The 22,057-nt window shown below is 43.1% G+C and overlaps 1 pseudogene; it reads right to left on the reverse strand.

The window, feature by feature from the left end:
• Positions 1-247: 247 nt before the first annotated feature.
• LOC115329569 lies at positions 248-19,979 on the reverse strand (annotated as a pseudogene).
• Positions 19,980-22,057: the final 2,078 nt, after the last annotated feature.

Raw genomic sequence — 22,057 nt, forward strand, 5'->3', positions numbered from 1 at the left:
TCCTGCAGCTCCTCTGTTGCAACAAAAATGCAGCTTGCTTCAGGGTTCGTTTTAAGCCTACCTATTAAGGTACTCTATATTACACGTGTGACGTGTCTCTCAACGTAGAGCAATCCTTATGAATTACTACAGGTATCTTCACCTTCATCGTGTTTATTTCATCACGATACTATGTGACTTTAAACATGTCCGTAAAATAACGTTTTATTTTATATCTGAAACACATCAAAAGAAGCATACAAGAAATCTAGGTTAACACTTGAAGGACCCAAACAGGTTGTCTCCAATGTCGCTAGGTTCGAGCTTCGACAGCCGGGTTTGACTGCGCGACGCAGTGTCGCATCTCTGTCAGGCTTTGCTCGAGCGCTTCCTTGAACCGGACAGCCGAGGTTTCGGGACAGCTGTTGAAGCAGGACACGCCGAAGTTGAAGGAATCCTTGAGGACATTATAGAAGACGCAGTAGCCGTCTCGGGCTAACGGGGCGATCATCATGACAGCATCGCACCGAGCGGACACCTGGAAACATAAAAGGGCACCGACATTGCTCGCAAACGATACACTTTTTTTCAAGAACCGCCATTCTCACTGACCCGTGACAAAAAGGTATTGCAAATGATAAAGGGTTTAAAGACAGAGAGGTCAGCTTGGGCACTAAACTTCATATCACGCAGACATGTACAAATTACTCAAAAAAGGTAATTAAGATAAGTTACTGAGTATCGAGGCCAAAAGTAATTGGAGTAGAGTAGAAATTACGCATTTGCAATAGTAATTGAGTAAACTAGTAACTACTGGAAAAAGTAGCGAGTTACTCTGAAGTTACTTTCGAAGTTACTTTTTTATATTGCACAGCAGTTTTGATCCGTGAATGAACACCAGTTTTGATCCGTGAAAAACCCTGCGAGCCTGAAATAAATGCAGTCATCTTATGGCTTACGATTTCACCAAAATAGTTTATTAGCTCACATCCTATCAAGAACTTTCAAAGTTCTTGATAGGAGAATTTTGCACTTTTCCTTTTAAAGACGTCCCCAGTCAAGCTGGAAAGACGTTCCACCGACGCGCTGGACGAAATGGCAGCGTTGGATTTGAGAAACAGGTTGTGCAGGGTCGGGTAAGCGAGTGTCGGAATCTTAGGTGTCCATGACTAAACATGTGAGGTTTGCCTTGAGTAGGGTTTTTTTTATAACAAACTCCCCTCCTTCTTTTTTTTTTCTCGGCAAGTTGAGATTGTTATGACTGGCCCCTCTTAATTCCTTCGACGTTCTGAGAGTAGGTTGAGCGAGTGCACCTGACCGTCAAGGGTTCAAGTCTCGCGCCACGACGATGAGATCATCCGGACGACTGCGCGTCTCGTTGCAATGCTAGTGCTAGGCTACTGAAAAAAAAAATGTTTTGGTTTAACAGAAGATGAACCGAAGTATACTTCGCCGCTGACGCCGGGTCCAACAGAAGGATCTCCCAAAAGCAACTCACTATCCTCGCCGGCGACTATGGTATCCTGACGCGCATGACATGCCCGACAAGTAAATCGTTTTCAACAAAGAGGAGGTCTCCCTGGCATGGAAGGTCGGAAGGACGCGAAGGATTACGTGAACAAGCATCGTCGCTCGTACAGTTGCAGCTGGAAGCGGGAACGTGCTCTTATGAACTGATTATCCGTGTCTGGATTTGTGCGCGGGGGAGTCCGGCTTTGCAAAGGCGTATGCACTGACGACGAGGCGACCACGGGAACAGGCGCCTAGCTGCGAGGTCATTCCAGTGGCGCCTCCCGTGGAACCCCCACACCGCTTGAGGCAGAACTTACTAAAGGCAGACAACATGAAAACAACAACAACCCTCGAGGTGTCTTTCATGGTTGCAGCTGGAGACGCGGCGCCTGCGTGCATTACCGGATTAGGTCAATGCCCGTTCAGGGCTTGTTAAGCACCTCTTTCTGCGTTCGTGTGCGCCGGTGTTATGTTTTGGCTGCTCGTCGCCACCTTGGCCCAAGGACGTCTGTGATGCAGTTTCTACGGCTGCCCAGTGCCGAGTATGAGTGCGTGGGAACGGAATGGGAGAGGGCCCCTTTTTCGGGCATGCCACTTCATCTGCCGGAGTCTTATTTAGTTCTGCGCTCAAACTTTCCTGATAAGCAAAATTAGCACTAGATTTCGAAAGCAGTTAGAAATTTGAGTAGAAGTTACCTGAAAAAAGTAGTTAAATTAAACTACTAATTACCCAAATCAAGTTGTAATTGAAAGTTACCAAGTTACTCGGAAAAGTAGTTAAACTACAGTATTTTGAGTAGAGTAGTTGAACTACGTCCAAGTCTGGTATCACGTCACGTCCGAGACAAGTCAACGCCACGATCTAAAGGCGTCAGTCGAGCAGCGCCAAGTATGCCTCGCCACGGAAGCTCTTCGCTTTTGTACGTTTGATTTCACCGGCTAAACCAATCAGGAGCAGCAAAAAGCGCAGGACGTGCTAGCATCACAAACGTTTAGCGATACTCCAGACGCTAGACGCCTATAGACCTTTTCTGCAAGTGCGCCGCCATCTTGAATTGACGTCACTTCCAGTATGGGCGAAAACATTGTTTTGCCTTTGCCACGCCAATAGAAGGCATTTAGAATATAAGCGTAACCGTCACACTTTCTCGTTTTGCCTCCTCTTTGTTTTTTTACTATTTGCAGGTTGAAACGTTTTAGTATTTTTTCATCGCCCATACCGGATACGCCTATTAGGTGGCTGGGAACGAGAGTACACAGAAAAGGTCTATATTCACGGCGCTTCTTCATCGGATAGTTGAACGCGTACCACGTGCTCGCTTGGTAGTTGTTCCTAGAATGAAGAGTCACTACCGCTAATCGGGTTGATAGACATGGCGATCTTCCAGATCTTTCCATTTTCTCGCGAGCTCCTCTCCCTCAGTGCGCACAGGTGGTCGAGCCCCTCCTCGCCTACCCCTCTGGTCACATGACCTCCCCGTTAACCAATCAGCGTCGAGCACCTCACTCCTCCTCTCCCACTCGTCAACGAATTCGAGCATTCGAGCCTGGCGGCCACGCTTTTATCTGGGATTCACAAAATGCCGAATACCTAACGAAAGAACGTTTCGCATTAATAAGGCAAGGCTGGCTGTTATGATTGGGATGAATACGGCAGGACTGAAGAAAGGGAAAATTAAAAGGACAGACAAACTCACAAGTCTGTAAAGTTACGAGCATGACATATTACTGAGGATTGTTCACGCGTCCGAGGGGCTGTTTGAATGACTGCGAAAAATGTTGCCTGTTTGCTTGCTCAATGGAGGCTGGGACGTAACCACTGTACCGGCAAAAAACAAAACGAGAAACAAAAAAAAAAACAAAAAAAAAAAACACACACACACACACAAAAAACGGAAGGTGCTTGTCTGAATTTTTAGGCGCCACCGTTGCTCATAAATTTTGACTGGAAATTTGAGGAAGCAGCTGCGCGGTATGCAGGTAATGGCGCTTCGCGAAGAAAGTGTTGTTGACGGAGGATGGTGAATGGGTGAGGCTGGTGTTCCGCGTGTCTCATATCTGAGCCACACTGGATGGTAAACGCGAGGGTGCTAGGTGATAAAGTCACGTCACCGCACCTGGCTTGTAGTGAGGCGAAAGTGGGAGCTGACACGGTAGGCTTGTTCGCTGAAGAAGGGTGGAAGTGGGATGCCGTGTTCTCTCGCAGTCATCTTCAGACCAAAAAAGAGCCTGTCTACACCGAGCCCACTGTTCGCCTTTGAAGGGAGAGGAACAAGAAAACGGGACAATTTTTCCAAAAACTGCGTCTGATGTTTTTTTTTTTTTCTTTTTTAATGAAAGTTCGTTAGTTGTAATCCACGCAGACTTAGGTTGTGTTTTCAGTAACATAACATCGTACTTTTGAGGACGCCAAATGGTACAAGGTACAGAGCTCAACGACACGAAAACTACCAGCGGAACGCTCGGTCCCGCTTAAGTAACTGCAGATTGCCCTAATTGAGGAGCATATACAGTTTTTATAGCGTATAAACTAACGATATGACTCCGCCTTTACATTACTCTAGGCATTGCTAGAGCAACTGTATATGCGCGAGGTCAGGTCTGCATGGTCCGTTTTGTTTAGTTGAGCACTGTACGTACAAAACATGAGTTGGTACACACTATCAAACGCTTTACACCCTTTAATGTTAAATATTGCTTTACGTCCTGAAGAGTGCTCTGCTAACAGGATGCTACAGCATTGGCTGCTGTGAAAAACCTCAGCATTGTAGTGCTGGCGATCTTAAGCTGCATCCGAAGATACGCTTTTATACTTTGTTTCACTCTAAGTCTGATCGACGCTACAATCCGGTGGAGCCAATCAATCATCGCCAAAAGTGCATTGTCATGACGCTCGATGTCTTTGAGGGTCTGCTACCACCAACAATCCAATCACGCGCATAAAGAAAATAAAGTGCAGGATCTCGGCACATTCACGACGCGTGATCGGTTTGGCTGGTGAAAGAAAAAGCACAAAGAAGGGGGGGGGGGGGGGAATAAGCGTCTTAGCGCATGCTTCGGTGGGTCTTAAAGTAAGGCGAAGTATTGAAACAGCAAGTTTACAAGCAGGACTTATCACATGCAGTTGTCAGACGCGGAAAAAGCAACAAATACAGATGCACCGAAGCGCGCACGACACTGGAATCACGACCCCGTTGGCCAGCTCCACCGACACTCGACAATTCAAAGTCGCTGATACGGCCTGTGACTGCCTTACTATTATAAAGGTAAAGACAAAATACGATGTTTCGTGTAGTTTGTTTTATAGACTATATGTTATAAAACTTATCGAGGTTTAAGAACCTATCTTTTTGTAGAAGGCATTGGCCAAGAGAATTATAATTCCACGCAGTCGCTGAAACATTTTTCTTCTACTTTGAAACGTTCCTCTTTTCCTGCCTCAGTCTCGGGCTAAGAACAATATGGTTAACATCCACCAGCTCGCCTGTGCAATCACTACATTATCACATCTAAAGATGTTTGGAGCGGGTATGCCGTCGCTTTTCCGCACTTCACCGCAGCACGCTTTCCTACAAATTCGTTTACACCCCTAAACAAATCAAGGGTATGCCACGCAATAGCACATTCTTTTGCAACTGTAAATAGCGTATTACTGCCAATGAGACTGACGAGAGGGTGTGGCTATAAGTGGAAACGCTAATTGACATTTACACAGCTGCCCATCTATCGGGCAGCTGTGGAACACTTGGCATTTTTCTATATTTCATATTTTTTCGCGCATCATTCTTTCTTTCTTGGCTCGAAAACGTTTTGTCTGACAATGTCATAAACAAGCTTTTTTTTTTTTCTTTTCTTAAGCGATATATTTAAGGGCGACACTTCGCAGAGATTTTGACCTCGTCGGTTGTCGTCGCCACGCGCGAATAAGGGAAACACTCTTCTCTTCCCTTAGCGTCGACCGTGCCACGCGACGAGAAAGGGCAGCTTTGGCGTCCCGTCAAGGAATGGCGCGAGGAAGGGAGAATCGTCCTGTCGTCTGCTTCAAAGAGTTTTTTTCCAAACATTACTCGCGTTATGCGAACTCTCACTTTGGCAGACAGTATCCAGTTGCTACGCGTAATGTTGGATGGTTTTAGAAACTTCCACCGCGCTTGCCCACTCACTTCACGGATCACCGAGTGGTGGTGGCAGCCGTCAGTGGCACCCACGACGCCAACCACGACGGCTATGAGAAATAACCACGCGTCGCACCTCCGTCCTCGGGTACGTGACGGCACCATTCCATCCTGATTGCGCGACCGTGCTACAGCTATTGTTTTCGTTTCTTCGCAAATTGTGGGCGAAAAATATATTTTTTTTATAGATAAAGGCGTACATTTGATCTCGCCAATACTGCAAAACATTCGCACTCTAGTAAAACGGAGTTCCAGGGACACATCATGGATGGCATTAGCGTGCCAAAGTGTTCCCTCGTCATAAGAGATCACGAAAACTCAGTCGTATAAGCAATTAGTCTGAATAAGCACCGTTTCGCCATAAGGGCAAGCGCAGTGGAAGCTATACCCGCGCTCACGTTGCGTGCTTCGTTCGAGACTTTACAGCGCACGACTGCGTGTGAACGGCGAGCAGTTCCAAAATAAATGCGGGTATCACTCTTGAAACTATAGCTTCTTGTTCACACGCACATGAGATGAGACGGAGGTTGCACTCTGATACCCTCGTTACACGGGCGCCCTTAACCGCAGTTAAGTATGAACTCAGCAACACTTAACTGCGATTTTGGATGCCCGAGTAACTAGGATCTTAGTAAAGTTAGATGCCCAGCGCTCTGGCTTACCAGATTTGCATCGTACTTGTGCTTTGCGACGGCTTTTCTGAGGCTGTGTTCTTTTTGTTCCCTGGTGGAGTGCGGACTTTGGAACGTTCTGCAGAAGTTGAGGCTCTGCGACGAGGTTCCACGGACTCCTTCTGTTCGTCCGTTAAGAAACTCGCGCGTTGAAACGCTCTCGTACATCGCGCATGGAACTTTGTGGATTCTGAAAAACAAACAAAGATTCTGCATCAGAAAATATAGTCGTCAAGGTACGCTGTACATCACGAACGGTGCGTCGTGCATATATAATTCGCGCAAATATGCAACACTGTGCCGCAAGAAATGTAGATTTTGAACGCGGTTTTAATGAAACACACCTTATTTCAATGCATCCTGGTCATTTTGAAAATACTGCAGATGAATTATTGGGTAGAACGCTTCAGGGAAATAATACCATCACAGATAATTCAGGCATATTTTTACGCTCATAGTTTACAAATTTTTCTCTCGCACTCCGGTATTCTTGGCTGTTCTTTTATAATTGTATAGATGTTAGTTAGTCGGGATTACTGCTGCTCTAAGGTTTTTTTTTTCTTTTTTTCATGGGACTAACTCTCAGTCTGGTTGAATGTCCGTGCGAGCACAATCAAAATAGGACCTGCCTACCATGGGTCAAGTGTAACTTCCGCACCTTATTTGATAGCATACACTGGGTTTTCAAAAATGAAAACCCTCGGTAGATTTTTGGTGAAAGCATTTCTACCGTTTATATTGTTGGTCTGGCTCGAAGTAAGAAATTCGTTATCTTTAACAGGAAGGCATTTGTGTTTTGCTTTTAATAAGAATTTACTACTCATTATCTGCAATGTTTTGTCTACGTTCAGACACTCGCCTTGGGGAATCTGGTTCATCTCGTTCGATGTTGTCAGTGTCTACAAGTTGCATCGCGATTAGTGTCGGCTTTTTATATTGTAGTTTTGGGTTCGGCTTCGAAGGCGCGGACGCGATGGATAGCTAAGGTACGAGACGTGTACATTTTCTACTCCAGCATGTGCAGAAAACGATAGAGCACTGCTTCAATAATTATGCCACGACGTGTGGTCTTCATGTTAGTATTTACATCCGCGGCCTAGGCTTGGCATGTCTCGAAGCCGCCATAAGTCTTCTAAATTCTGCCAAACGCTCCTGGGTGTCTTCACTATAGATTCGAGTGTGTTACAAAAGTGTCAAACGCTCGAACGTTCTGTAGCGGGGGATGGCGTAGGCTCACACTGATCCCCGCATGCTGCGATATCGCTACTTATGCTTTCGGGCGATTGCGTATCACTTTAGTTTCTATTTTTCAATACACGTTTCCTCACACTGCTTACATGAATTTATTCGCATGCCGCGGTCTAAGATGTTTTGGCATCAAACGTTTTGTTGTGTGAGATGTCTCGTTCTTACTTGTAGAATGACAGCTGCAGTGCCATCTGCACGAAGCTGTCCGGGCTCATGTTGCGCGATTTCACGAAGTCTTTGCCATAGTTTTGAAACTTGTAGATGAGCACATCGAGTTCATCCCTGAACCTGCATGAGAATCGTTGGGACATTTAACATATTTGATTGCGCTGTATTTAGTATAAGGTTGCCCGCAAATTCTACACAGTTGCTTTCTATAATGACTTCAGGGAATGGTGCAATAACATAAAGTAGAAAACAGCTGAACAAGGTGAAACACACACAAACAGAGACCACACATACACACACACAATCACGAAAGCACACACACGCACACACAGTGTAAATTCAGACAGACAGTGAGATGAGGCAGTGGAAATCAGATAGTGTAAATTATCTAAAAGTGTCAAATGTGCAAAGCAGAGTATGTTTGAAACGGTATATTCGTTCCTGCATTCTTTAAAGGGATACTATACAACGAAATTTCGGCGCTTATTTTTTGGTCGATACGTGTTCAAAGGAGCGGTATCGCATCGGATACACCAAAAGCTTGTTAAAAAAAACACGAAAAGGAATTTAAAAACAAATTAAACGATTAGCAAAGAGCATCTGGTGGATGTCGCTAAAGCCTCCCTTGCAATGCCCGTCTAGGAACCTTGACAGGAAGTGACAGTAACTGTCTCGCAACCTGACGTCATCCCGACAGCTCTAAGGCCAGCACAAGAGAAGAGGGAGGAATTCCCAACTCAACGGGACTCTCTTTTGTGTGTCCCAGTCGTCGCTATTCTCCCTCTACAAGATTATAGGAGATTATTAACCCGTCACTCAAAATTCACACAAAAGCAGCTTTGCGGTTAGATGTCGTGGCCGGATCGCGGCGTGCTTCGATCGCTTCGGTGGCTGGAACGGCTGGAGCATCCTCACGACGTCAGCCTTGTTGCAGCTTTGCTCATCCCGAGACAAACTACTTCACGATTGCGCCGGATGTGACGTGCTCTCCGCTAGCTACTCTCCAAGCGCTTGCCAGAGTGGGCCGTTTATAACGAAGAATACAGCCATCAGGCTCAAAATACAAACTTGCGATTGTCATTTACGGATATTGTGGATCATATTTAGCCTACTTCTGAACACGGCGGGTATATTTCAAATTTCATTGAAGTATGATTCACTGACCTTGCATGTGAAGACTTGGCTTTCTCGATGTCTTGCAACGTTTCCCAGCTTAGTTGAAACTCCAGCTTTTTTGGAATGTCTTTTAAGGCGTTCGATGTTGAGTCAAAATGTTCACGCTGGATTCTGTTAAAAGATTCACTGTGCTCTATTAAAGGATTTACTTTAATTTTTACCTTATGAGCGTTAGCTTCAAACTTACAGGAAATGCTGATGAGCTGAGCACTTCTAAAGTTATGCAGTTTAGCCCACGACTAAGAGCAACACATAAGAAAAGTTGGAAACTAGTTGCGAGAAATTGGTCGTCGCGATTTTGACTTGAGGAACTTGCGGTTATTTCGACTACTGTGAGAGATTTTCATAGACCGCTTGCACTTAGTAGAATCCAATGTCTAGAATATTTTAATCTCACAAAAGGGCGCTTTCAGATAAAATGAATCAACCATGTCCGATGATCATTTTAAATTGTGATGAAAAAAAAAATATTTTGGTGGCTCCATGCCCAAAAAAATAAAACCAATCTTTGGTTAAAAGAAAACAAAAACAAACAAAAAAACTGTTTTTGCGAAAAAAAAAAAATTGCAGCCCTCTCTTAATCACGTGCGCGTTTTGCGAATTGCGCGATGTTGGATTATGAGCTTTGATTTGTGAAAATGTAGAAGAAAAATTAAGATGGCCGTCATTTTAAACTGATTTTCTAATTATTGCAAAATCGGTAAGCTGTCTACATTTCAGTGTATTTTTTTAGAAAGGTTATCTCTTTCAATTTCAATGAAAAGTTTTGCGAATAGTGAACAAACGCGTCCAAATCACGTTAAAGAATTTCAATTTCCAGTCTTTTAAGACCCAGATTCATAAAGGTCTGGATTGCTTCTTAATCGATAATACATGTTTGTCTCCTTTTATTTTATGTACAGTCTCTACACAAAGAATATTAAAACTATGGTGACAACAGTTTTTCATTTATAAATATCCAAAGGGACGGTTTCACGCAAGTCGCAAAAACGTGCGCGTATACCGACAGCGACGTTGTGATTTTTGTTCCTCAAGAGAAATTTTATTTTCCGCAAAAAAAGTTCGAATATGTTTTTGCGATAGGATAGGATCTTTGATCCTATATGAAAACGCCCAATACAAACAGTCTCAGTCAATCGGAATTCTTTTTTTCTCTTTTTTCAAAGTACCTTTCTTTTCTAGGCGTTGTGCGGCTCTCCACGGCGGTGGATCTATTGGCGCTCACAGGCAATGCAGGTTCAGGTCCTGCCGCGCCTTACCTCCTATATCACGTTACCGCCAAGGTTGTAGGCTGATATGTATGTAATGTCGCTCGGGTTGCTTTCTTTACGTCGCGTAGACGGAGACGCTATACACGCCGGATGTTGAAACAGACACCGCGAAGCATGTTACAGGTTGGCGCCTCTCGCTCGCTTCGGCCCATGGCCATTTTTGGGTCGGTTGTACGAAAATGTATTGAATTTTTTCCTCCAAAACTACCGCCCACCTTTGTCCTGTCAATTTGTCTTTTCCTGACCACACCGTAGTATTTTTAGACTTATTAATAATAATGAATTTGTGAAGTACGGGTATGTGCACGCCCACTTTGTGTCAACCGCGTTAGCGTCAATTTGGCCATATTTCTCGCTTTATAACTCAAATCCACACATATATTACATTATGTTTTTGCAGACTCTGTTAGTACATATTATGAACGTTATTTTCGGAGAGTTTAAAGAATATCAAAAATTTCCTTTTTATAAGAAATGATTTTCAAAATAATGCACATTTAGTTAAATGCCCCTGTGTGAGCAATTCTTGTAAATTTCTCCCGCTAACCATTACAACAATATTTTATACAAAAATGAAGTATATACAGAGCAACACACTGGCAAAGTTTGAAGACCTTAGCTTTTATAGATACGGAGAAAAAACAACTTTATTCCACAGCGTTATTGCGCAATGTGCCGTGTTTGCGATTTTGTTTCTCAAAATAGCGACCCTAATACACGGTCATTAATACTTTTTGTCAGTTTTTCTTATGCCTAATTTGTCAGTAAATATTTCTAGACCCGTAGCCAGAACAGTTGTTTTGGGGAAGCCGCCCGAAATGCCAACATCGCGCGATCCGCAAAACGCGCACGTGACTGAGAGGTGCTCACAGATTTTTTCCCAAACAAGGATTGGTTTTATTCTTCTGGGCATCGAGTCAGAAATATATATTTTTTAATCAAAATTAAAAATGGTAACCGGACATGGTTGTTTCATCTTATCTTATATCACCCAATAGTTTTTGATATGATAGGAACAGGAATATATGCGGTTCTTTGTATTAAAGTTAACGGGCTCGAAGAGTGTCTAGAAAATGTTTGCGAAAATTAGTGCTTATGGCACGGTGTCTTTGGGAGTTTTGGATGGTAAGTAGCAGAAATACAGGCTTGTAGATGGACTCACATGTAATCGTAGCAGTGGTCAACCAAGGCAGTCACAACTGGGCCATCCATGGGCGAGTGATCGGACAAGAGCGCGCTGTAGCCCTCTTCACCTACGATGAACTGGAATAAGTTGATGTACATTTGCTACATTGTGGGACACACTGTGGGACTACGCAAGGGGATCGGTGGCCGAGTGTTCTACCACACAGCAGCTCGGAGCACGTGGAGTTAAAGTTCGCGCTGCAGGACCCAGGGATTCTGGGTTCAATTCCTACCCCTACCCGCTTCGATCTGGATGGAAATCGTACCGGCGTGCGGTCGCGAATCACTACTGCGTGATGCACTATAGAGACCACAGGCTAGCAGTGCAGTAGCCAGTGCAGTAGCACTTGCTAAATTTCTCACCCACGGTGGGTAACAATGTCACCAGGCTCTGGCAGACTAAACTACCATTGGGTGTGTTCAGAACTTCAAATAAGGACGATCCTAGTGGTGTCACGCCTATTCTTTGTTTTCAATTAAAATGTTTTATGAGGTAGAAAAATGTGTCTCCGCAACTGTAAAAATCTTACTTTTGCAATTTGAATTTGTGAGGTTAAATCGCAGCTAAGGTGAGGCTGAAAGCAGGACTTTCCCAATTGCGCGTTAACGCAACTTTTAAGGCACCTCCAATAAAGAATACAATTTTTTTTACGTTTTCAAATTGTTTATGCTGGACGGACTCAACATTTACTATTAGAATTAACACATTTATTTTATCTGGTCCTATACTTAACAAAGATAACAGGGTTAACTTGGCTTTTTGAGCGTTTCTTTCGTAATAATGCATTTTTCAGCGAATATTTAGGACACTTTAAAATTAAACCTGAAATTTGTTGTCCTCAGTATAAGTTTTCAGAAAAACAATATAGAGTGCTTTACTACTATAACTTTATTTTTCATCGCGTCCGAAATGCTTAAAAAGAAAGTTGAAAGGTAAAAAAAAAAACATAAATTTTGTGCTTCAATTAAAAAAAACATCATCCTCGATTTTTTCTAACTTTATACGGTGGATCCTCTACTACCGGTAATTTCATATCTGGAAAAAAATGTTGCCTCATATTGTTTAAAATAATAATTAAAAAAAGCGCAACTCTGGCTTGTCGTAGTCGATTATGATTTTTTTTTTCGTCTTTCCGACTAGCGATACTCAAGCGCCGCACACCGCGGTGCCCTCTTGTGGTCGTCTCAGTTCCCAGGTACAATAGGGCACTGAAAAATAACAAATGAGTTTTTTTCTTTTTAATTTTTTTTTTATCAGTGATGATGTCGTCATTGTTTATGAAACCTGAACTTTGGAGCGTGTTCGGCCCTTCGGGTGTTGTACTCTATTGATTATTTGTTCATCACGCTACATTTCCTGCGTAATACTTTAATCAAGGTAGTTTACTGACCAAATAGTTTGATCAATTTCTCTAGGGATCGCTAGGGACAAGCGACCTTAAAAAACTTGGAAAACCTGGTAATTTCATACCTGTTTTTCCAGGTATGAAATTACCGGTTGTGAAGGATCCACCGAATAAAATGACGATGAAATCGATGATGATAATTTTTTAAGTCTAAGGACAAAATTGATGCTTTTATTTTGCGTTTAAAATTTTTTTGGAACATTTTCGGCGCAATGAAAAATATTGTTTCAGTAGTATAGCGCTATATCTTTTATTCTGAAATGTTCTAAGAATGGTATACCCAGGACAAAATATTTCACGATGAAGGTTTTATTTTAATGTATCCTAGAAATTCGCCAAAAAATGGCTTATTACGAAAGAGTTGCTCAAAAAGCCAAGTTTGCCTTTTTATTTATTTTTCAGTATATAATAAGCAATATAAAATTTGATTATTCTAGTAGTAAAGTTTGTGTGCGTTCGGCATAAAACATTTGATAACGTAGACAATCGTATTTTTTATTCCAGGTGCCTTCAAAGTTGCCTCAACGCGCAATTGAAGTCCTGTTTTCAACCTCGCCTTAGGCGCGATTTTATATCCCCAATATATAAAATAACGTTTCTTGCAAAAATAAGGCTTTTACCTTTGTGTGGACACACTTCTCCACCTCACAAAAATTTAGTTAAAAAAAAAATAAGGTGTGACACCACTAAGACCGCCATTATCTGAACACACCACACTGTATAAACAACTAACGACCAGTTCGTTTTGGGACTCGAGAATTATAAAGATTCTTTTCACGTATTAAAACAGGGTATTATGACATTGGTACAACTTTAAACTTCGTGAGCTTGTGTTAGTGTGGATAGTCGAAAAGTGTTATTGTCTGCGATAACTTATATCATACATTGTGAGATTGACAGAGTTCCCATGAGGGCACAGTAAGTAATTGTCGCCTGTCTCGTGTGAATCCTCGAAGAGCAGGATAAGTACCATAATATCACAAAGAACAGTGGTGACTGTGAGAGGTTGAACCACTTTTTAGCAATATTAAAGTAAATTTTTAAAGATCGCTTAGGAGCCTTTAAAGGGATAACGCAATTATTTTCCAACTTCTTCCTGTTTAGTTTTAATCCGCAACTCATTATGCGAAATGAGTATTGACGTGATCGTGACGTGTTTGGGCACCGGACTCAATGACTTTAATTTTCCACCGTGCTTTTTAAGCGCACCATGAAACTTGCTATTCGCAGGAGTTAATAAGTGCCGTTACATCACTTATCGGCCACGAACGCGAATCTAAATAATCACCGACGGATTGATTTGTGATGAGAGTGTAAAGCCTGGTTCAGATTGTTGCGTTTTACTGCGTTTGATTGCGTTGCGGCAGCGAGAAACCAGGACACCCCTGCTGCTTATATCGCGTACCAAGATGACTCCTTGAATTGAATTCCACGCTTCATACGAAGCGCAGGTGTGCCGGGGACTCGCTTTCGGTACTCGACGCAACGCAGTCAAACGCACTCAAACGCAAGTGTCTGAACCGGCCTTAACGACCTCATACCCACAGTTGAGTTTGAGTGCGTTTGACTGCGGTGATCGTGTCCAGTGTTTGAGCTCGGTTCGGCTGACGTGGATTGGGCACCACAGACGAATCGCACTGAAAAGGCGGAGAGTCTTCGAAAGTGAAAAAAAAAAGTAAAGAATAGTCCGCTATATTTTAACATTTCCGTATCGAAAGTCTGGCGTTTAACTTTCTATTCCCTCTTTTGTTTCTCCGCACTAAGCGATATGCCACTAGTAAAATCCCAACATGAAATTCTTTTTCCTGTCGGTAAATTTATTTTATGGTCCCATTTATAGTGCCACCCAATTTAAAGTTGAAGAAATAAGGGGAAAGATAAGTATACTATATTTAAGCCTATTTTTAAAATGTTCAAGATCTTCAAAACAGGCCTTACCTGGAGAGACTTGTCGCACCAGCGGTTGGCTGCGTTCTCTCCATCCCTTCCGCCCAAGAACATCTGCTGAGGACAGGCCACATCATACGGCTCTGAACTGTTCAGTGGGCGGTCCAGGCACAGCGCTAAGACGGCCTTCCGGATTGCTTCGGCACACGCTGCGTTTTTGGAATCTGTATTCGGCACAGTAAAACAATCGCTATTGGTCGTTGTTAATGCCTGTATCAGCTGGAATCGAGGGAATCGTTTGTCTTAAGTTGCTACTAAGTCCTGACTTGTTACCTGTATAAAAGGGCGCGATTCGTAAACCTATCGGCAACTGAATATACGTTCGTAGAGGTGAATGATTGCGTGTCAGAAAATCGCCGTAATTGCTGATCAACACGCATGCTAATAGAAGGGGCGGCATGGTGGTCAACTGTATATGCGTGGTATGACAGGTCTTGTAGGATATTTGAGAAACTTTGTTGCGGTTAAAAACACACACAAACAAATTAATGGCACTTCTCGAGGCGCATGAAAGTTTCGTATACGGCAGTGTCCACCCTTAAACATCTCCTGAGACTAAAATCAACGTCTCTGTGTGGATGTTCGCTTCTTATAAAATGTTCATAATGACGGTCATATTACTGACCAGGTAACAGATTTGTGAACACCTTAATATTTTAAGAAAAAAATTGAAACAAAGCCCCAGATATTTAACACCAGCCGAATGTTTTTTTAAACGTTAAAGAAATGTTAAACCATATCTTAAGATATGACGACAACGTATATGCCGCTCACCCTGACAAAGCCTTTTGTACGATTCAGCCCAGACGTCTCTGTGCTCCGTTGTCAGGATGCCAATACCGACGTCAGCCTTCGGCGACATTTCCACAACCCTAAGCAGCTGCTGCAGGATCTTGCGTTCGTCGAAGGGGCATCCATCCGTTTCGTAGACATTAAATGTGAAATACTATAGAAAAAAAAAAAAGAACACGCAGACTTTGGTATTGCATAGTTTTATTAGTTCTTTCCAAACGAACGTTGCCACTGCATACCACAATATAAAAACATTTGAACAATAATACCTTGTATAATATATCGTGCGCACGGTTTGCAAACGATACATTTATTTATATTTTTCATAATACCTTACGAGCTCGTTAAAGGGGAGGTGCAACTGTTTTTGTACTTTGCGTAAATACCACTTAGAAGAAGAAATCCTTGACGTTTATAACCTATGAAACACGCGTTAGTTTTTTCCTCGTGCAATAATAGTTGAAAACAAGTTTACAAGCCAGATTTACCACACACAGTTGTCAGACGCAGAGAATTGTCTGCAGAAACCAGTTTTGATGGTTTTCTATGGATTGCTATAGCATTTGTCATGAGAGTCGTGAAGCAGCTCACTGTGAATACGACGACGCAAATTTTGAGTAAACACTCTATTTTATAAATGGCTTACGAAGCAATCATTGACATCAACGCGACTGCAGCGCAGCACTCCGAAATCGAGTGATTTCTTTGTCTTTGTGTCACCGTTTAATCTTCTTTCTCTTTGTAATCACCTAATGTTTAAGCTGTTTCCTAACCACCGGGGCAGCTTCGTGTGTGTTTCTTGTTCTGTCTCTGTGTAATCGTTTAATGTTCAAACTGTTTCACCGCCACCATTGACCATGTACCAACTAGCTCAACTCAAACCGATAATTGCTTAGTAGCTTTGGCGTAAATGTCAGTGTGAGCGTACTGCTGCTTCGTGTATGCGCGGTGCGGGTTTATCTGCTTTTGCCGCAGCCACAAGTCAGTGCTCGTAGCTTGGTCGCAAATGTGAATTTGTGCTTATTGCCGCTCCATGTGTGCACGGGGCGGGATTATCTGCTTGCTAGGACGACGTCGAGGACAGCGACGTCTAGGATGGCGTCAAAGACGACGCCGTAGAGAACATCTAGGACAAGCTCCAGAGCGATCTCAAGGACACTTCTAGGACGACCTCAGGGACGACGACGAGGACGACGTACTAGAGAACGACGGCAAAGACGAAGTCTAGAACGACAGTTAGAACCACCTCTAGGGCGATCTCAAGGACGACCTCAGGGTCGACGCACTAGAGGGTGACATCGAAAACGATGTCTAAAAATAACGCAAGGACGACCTCTAGGAAGACGTCCGCATACGCGCGACGGCTGAATATGCGGACGTCGTGCGTCTGTGGAGGTGCCTCCGCATACGCGCCCCACGTTTAAGCACGGCGTATTCGAGGCCAGATACCGTATCGCGGAAACCGGATGAAGAGCTAAGGAATGTCATCACAATAAAGAATATTACAGGAGAACAGCTAGGGGAACCAGTCACCTATAGCTGTGTTTGGAGTTTTGTGTTTGTCCTTTGTCCACTTTTTTTCCCCTTCCCCAGGGATTATTTTCGTCATTCGTGTGCAGCTCGCTTGCACCTTTGCATTTAATAGCGTCATATTCATATCCTTAAAATGCAAGCCGTTCACCTTTGCAGGTGTTAGTCTGGTTGCAGCTGATAAAACCCGTTTGCTCTACTGACGTCTAACTCTTCGTTAGCTCAGTTTACAGTGCGCTCTAATGAGAATGGAGAGGTCCCTGGTTTATTAGCAGGACCAGGAGGATATTTTTGGTCGCGCACAAGTCACCTAGCTGTGTATAGAGTTTTTTGTTTGTCCTTTGTCCCCCCTGTTCCCCCTCTCCAGGGATTATTTTCGTCATTCTTGTCCAGCTCGTTTGCACCTTTGCATTTAACAGCATTGTAATCATAGACAACGCATCGTGCTAGACAAGAAAGCACACTATTATGTGAAAAGCACCATTGCTCAGAATTTAAGAGAGAAAATAATTAAACAAGAAAATACAATTTCCTTATATTACCCGAGACTGGGGCGAAAAATTCGGGAAACATCAACCGTGAAAGAGAAAGGTGACAGGTGATCATACGTATACAACATCATAAATGCATGGAGTTGCACATCAAATGTAAAAAAGCAGAAAAGAATGAATAGATTAAACAAATCTAAATAAACATATTCAATCTACTTCAGTATGAAAATGCAATTGACAAAGAATTCACAATATTCTCGTGGAACAATGGGGCGTCAGGGATCAGCGTTAGAGATTCGGGAAGGTCGTTCCAAGCTAGAATTTCACATGAAACAAAGGATTTGATTAACGTGTTTGTTGAACAGGTTAGACGTTGAAAACTACTGTTTGTGGTATACGATGGGTTGAGCTGTTAGGTGGTGGAAGGAAAGAAACCTTCAAAAGACTCTTTCTGTAATAATGCTTATAAAGTAGGCACAAAATAAAAAATAGTACGGCACACTTCAACCAAGAGTAGAGAGCACTGACTTTTTTGGAGGGAGACACTTAAGTTAGTTGAATAGGAAAACATCATGAAGCGTGCCGCTCGATTCTGAACTGCTTCAGTGCGAGAAGTGGAGCGTTGTCACAATTAGTTATACAGGTTATCGTGTATTTACGTAACTATCTTTTTACACAACTCTTCTGATAAAAAAGGTCTCGAAGGAAAGTCACCTGATTGTTGTGGACAACCAGCACATCTTTGGATGGTTCATTAGGTGGTGAAGTCCGCTCCAGTCGATCACAATCTTGAAATGGTACTCGATACGTGGTGAACATCCTTCGATACTGTGACATGTCTAGAGGCTTCGTTCCTTTCATTTCAATTTCCTTGCGTTGCCTGTTGTCAAATCAAAGCACGGTCAAGTATTTTATTTTATATTTTAACAGAACATATTACTTTCTGCACTGATGCATGGTAACCACACTCAGCCGGTTTTGTTCCCTTCGAACTTACGTGTCTATGAGGTGCTTAAAGCGCAAGGCCCCAGCAACTAGCAGGGCGGCGTGTCTGCAACAACATTAGCATGGCAGTGCTTTCAAGTCTTCCATGATTCAAGTAAGTAACTATTTCGTGCGCATGCTAGGCTGGAAATACCTGAGCTGGTCGATTTTTGCGTTGAACTTCTGTTTTGGAAGCGCTGTTACTGGACAAGAATACCAAACCGCAGGTTGCCTTTCCTTCATAAAGATTTCCTCCACCCACCAGTCTGAAAGCTAGCAAACGACGAGTCTTTGCTACGTAGTATCTCGAAGCTGGTAAGTCGATTGAAATATTCACAACTTACCCAATTTTTCTTTGCAGAAGCTTTCGCTCTGAGCAGTTTAAACAACTTTTTACCATCGCCGTTTGGCCTTTTAAAATCATCGAGGCTCTGTAAAACGTATTATGCATCTTTTACCGCTGTTCGCTAAAAGTGCCTCCTATGCGATGCGGAAAAATGTGCGCTAACTTAGTAAGCGCATGCCATCGTTTTACAAGAAAGAAAGGGCTAAGGTAGAATACAGGACGCCATTATTTCAAGTCAAAGTGGAGTCAAGTAAAAAATATGTTTTTATCGTTGTACAAGGTATTAATTCCTAAGATATATATCTAGTCAAGAGTCCCAGTGTTAAAGCAATTTTGAAAACAATTTTTTAGCAAAAAAATGTTAGTTGGCAACAAAAAGTTAACCCAGCTTTAACATCCCGAAAAAAACATCATAAAAAGGCAAAAAAACAAAAAAACAAAGTTACACAAAGAAAAGGAGCAATTTATGCTAGGTACACGATAAAAAAGGTATAAAACCAATTAAAAAGCGAACATTATTTAATTACAATAAAATTCAGAAACAGAAAAAAAAAGAAAACTGTTAATATAAAAGTTTCTAACGGTTAAGAAAACACAACAAAGAATTTGTACAAAAAGAGGCCAGGGAAAAAGAGTCCCTGCCTACGCGTCTGCAGTGAATATTTGCGTGTGAAGAATATTAGTGTATACGTGAAAAATTACAGAGCAGATATCTACGAAGCAGGTTTAAGAGTAATATAACTGCATGTGTGCACGTATTGCTTGAGACATAATTTCGCATGTTTCGCTTGCTGGTCATTGTTCCCTTGACTTCATAAAATAACTTTTAGCGTAAGAAGCAACCAACTTTATTTTGGGTGTGAGCGCCCTTATATTTGACATTTATTTTCCCAAGCCCACCCCCAGAGTGTTCACCTCTCTGGCGTGGTCTAGCTCAGTCTGACTCAGCAGCGGCTCCAAAGATTCCAGGTACCGCGTGAGCGACTCGTGCAGAGGTGCCACGGGCAGACGAGGCAGCTCCTTTTGTCTGGACATCATGGTGCCCGGCCGCTCATCACCTGATGATGGTCTTTCAATATCCTGGCGTAAAAAGGCCATGCAAAACAACGTTATCTCCCCGGTTATGAAACATACCGGGTGTTTTTAGAGCGCAGCTTTTAGGCGCCCGTTTCCGGGTTGAGCGGCGTCGGTGTTGGCGTCGGGAGCTAGCTTGTATGATCAGCAGGAAAAAAATGTGATGTCCAGCAGAATGCCCATTTTCACCTGTCATTAGTTAAAACTATTGAAGGTAATACGTGACAATTGATTAATAAAACTAACACAAGCGTGAAACAAACTTTTGATATACAGAGATGCTTAATATGTCACCAGCCAGCCTTCTTCGCCAGAAAAAAATAAAAATAAACCGAATGTACTTGTTACTTTTACAAACGCGGGCATAGTAAATTGCGAAGCATTATATTTAAACCAAACGAATATGCATAATATATGTGCTGAAAACGTATCGAAATTCCATTTCTCTTTTTTTTTATAAATTCTTTGTATGATAACGCAACTTTGTGTTTAGTTTTAATTTTATTTCATGCTTTGCACAGAACCCCGCATTGTCTGCTGGTCATATCCTTTGACATCGTATTTTTGGGTCGTGCTTTAATTTTTGTAGCACTCAATCATTTTCTGAAAGTAGAGTTTCAATAGTATCCATAGTCAAACGAAAGCCAAATTTCGATGCAGTATAGATAGTCAACTGTCGATTGTCATCTATTTATAATACTATCGATTGTCAACTATCAATAGCAAGCTGCCTATAGCGCTATCGATTGTGTTATCGATAGTCCTCTATCGATAGTTTTCGACACTTACGATAATTTTGAGAAAACTATCCATATATTGATAGGGAATTTTTCGAAAATTTTCAAACACTTTTAAAAAGGTTCTTCGTTGACTTTGGCGAGTTTGTTGGTCTCATTTGATACAGAAAAAGAGCTACGCCCTGGAAATTTCACACGGTATAATCTGCCACCTCAGTGCCCATTCGGTGGAATTTTGGGCTTTCTATATGCAAGCGCCGAATTTTCCGGCTCGTTTTGCAGCCTAAGAACCGCCGTGCGCACTCTGTGCGGTATTATGGTATATGATATAAATGAGACATTTAACCTAAAAAAAGAAGCATAGTAGACTTATTGTAAAAAATATATACATGCAAGGCGAGTACGTCTGATGCTGAATTGTCCTAAGTGTTCAATACTTTGATGGGTATCTAAATGTAAGAAAACGATGCTGTTGCTTTGACACTAGCTCATGGGCGTACCAACCGGGGAGCAAGGGGGCACTTGCCCCCCCCCCCCCCCCAGTTTTCAGAGTGGGGGGCAAGGCATGTGTTGTGCCCCCCCCCCCTGAAACAGCCGCCACTGAGCAGGGAAAACACTGACCGGCGGCGTGCAAGGGATACCAAGGGCACCCCCTGGCCCTGGAAGGGGGTGTTTGCCCCCCCCCCCCCCCCCCCCGCACACTCTGAAAAACAAGTTGGTACGCCACTGCACTAGCTTCATTCCTTACATCTGCACCTCCTGCACCGACGCAGAAAAGTGTAGTGCAGTGTAGTTCCCCGTACGAAAATGTCAGATACAGGCCGGAATGAAAAATGCCGGTTCCGCCGAGACCCAAACTTGGGGCACCAGTTCGTATCCAGCCTGGAACCGCGCATGTCCAGCCCCAATTTTAGACCCAGGCGGTGCACCGCCGGAATTCCGGCTGCGCTCACCACTGTTCTCTACAAAAGAATTTTGTGTTATGCCCTTAGCCGTTACAACCGAGAGATCGTTGCGATTTCAGACCCAGGCGGACTGGGTTTGAAATCGCGACGATCTCTCGCTTGTAACGGCTAAGGGCATCGCGCGAAATACTTTTGTAGAGTCCAGTGGTGAGCGCAGCGGTGATTCCGGCTGCGCACACGGTCGTTCAGGCGTCGTCACCAAACACGGCGCACGGAACACGCACACAGCACACACAAGTACAGTATCGGGTGTTCAGTGCATCGGGAAGTTCCGGCGGGCAAGCGGTATCCGAGTTGTCCAAGTATTGTCACCAAGCACACCAGTGCATCCAGATGCCGAGCCAAACTGCAATAGATCGGCAGCTTCACACTATATAAAGATTCAAAGCCGAGGTCAGTG

The sequence above is a fragment of the Ixodes scapularis genome, unplaced genomic scaffold (assembly GCF_016920785.2).
Source record: "Ixodes scapularis isolate PalLabHiFi unplaced genomic scaffold, ASM1692078v2 PGA_scaffold3__209_contigs__length_174095766, whole genome shotgun sequence".
NCBI classification, from domain to species: Eukaryota; Metazoa; Arthropoda; class Arachnida; order Ixodida; family Ixodidae; genus Ixodes; species Ixodes scapularis.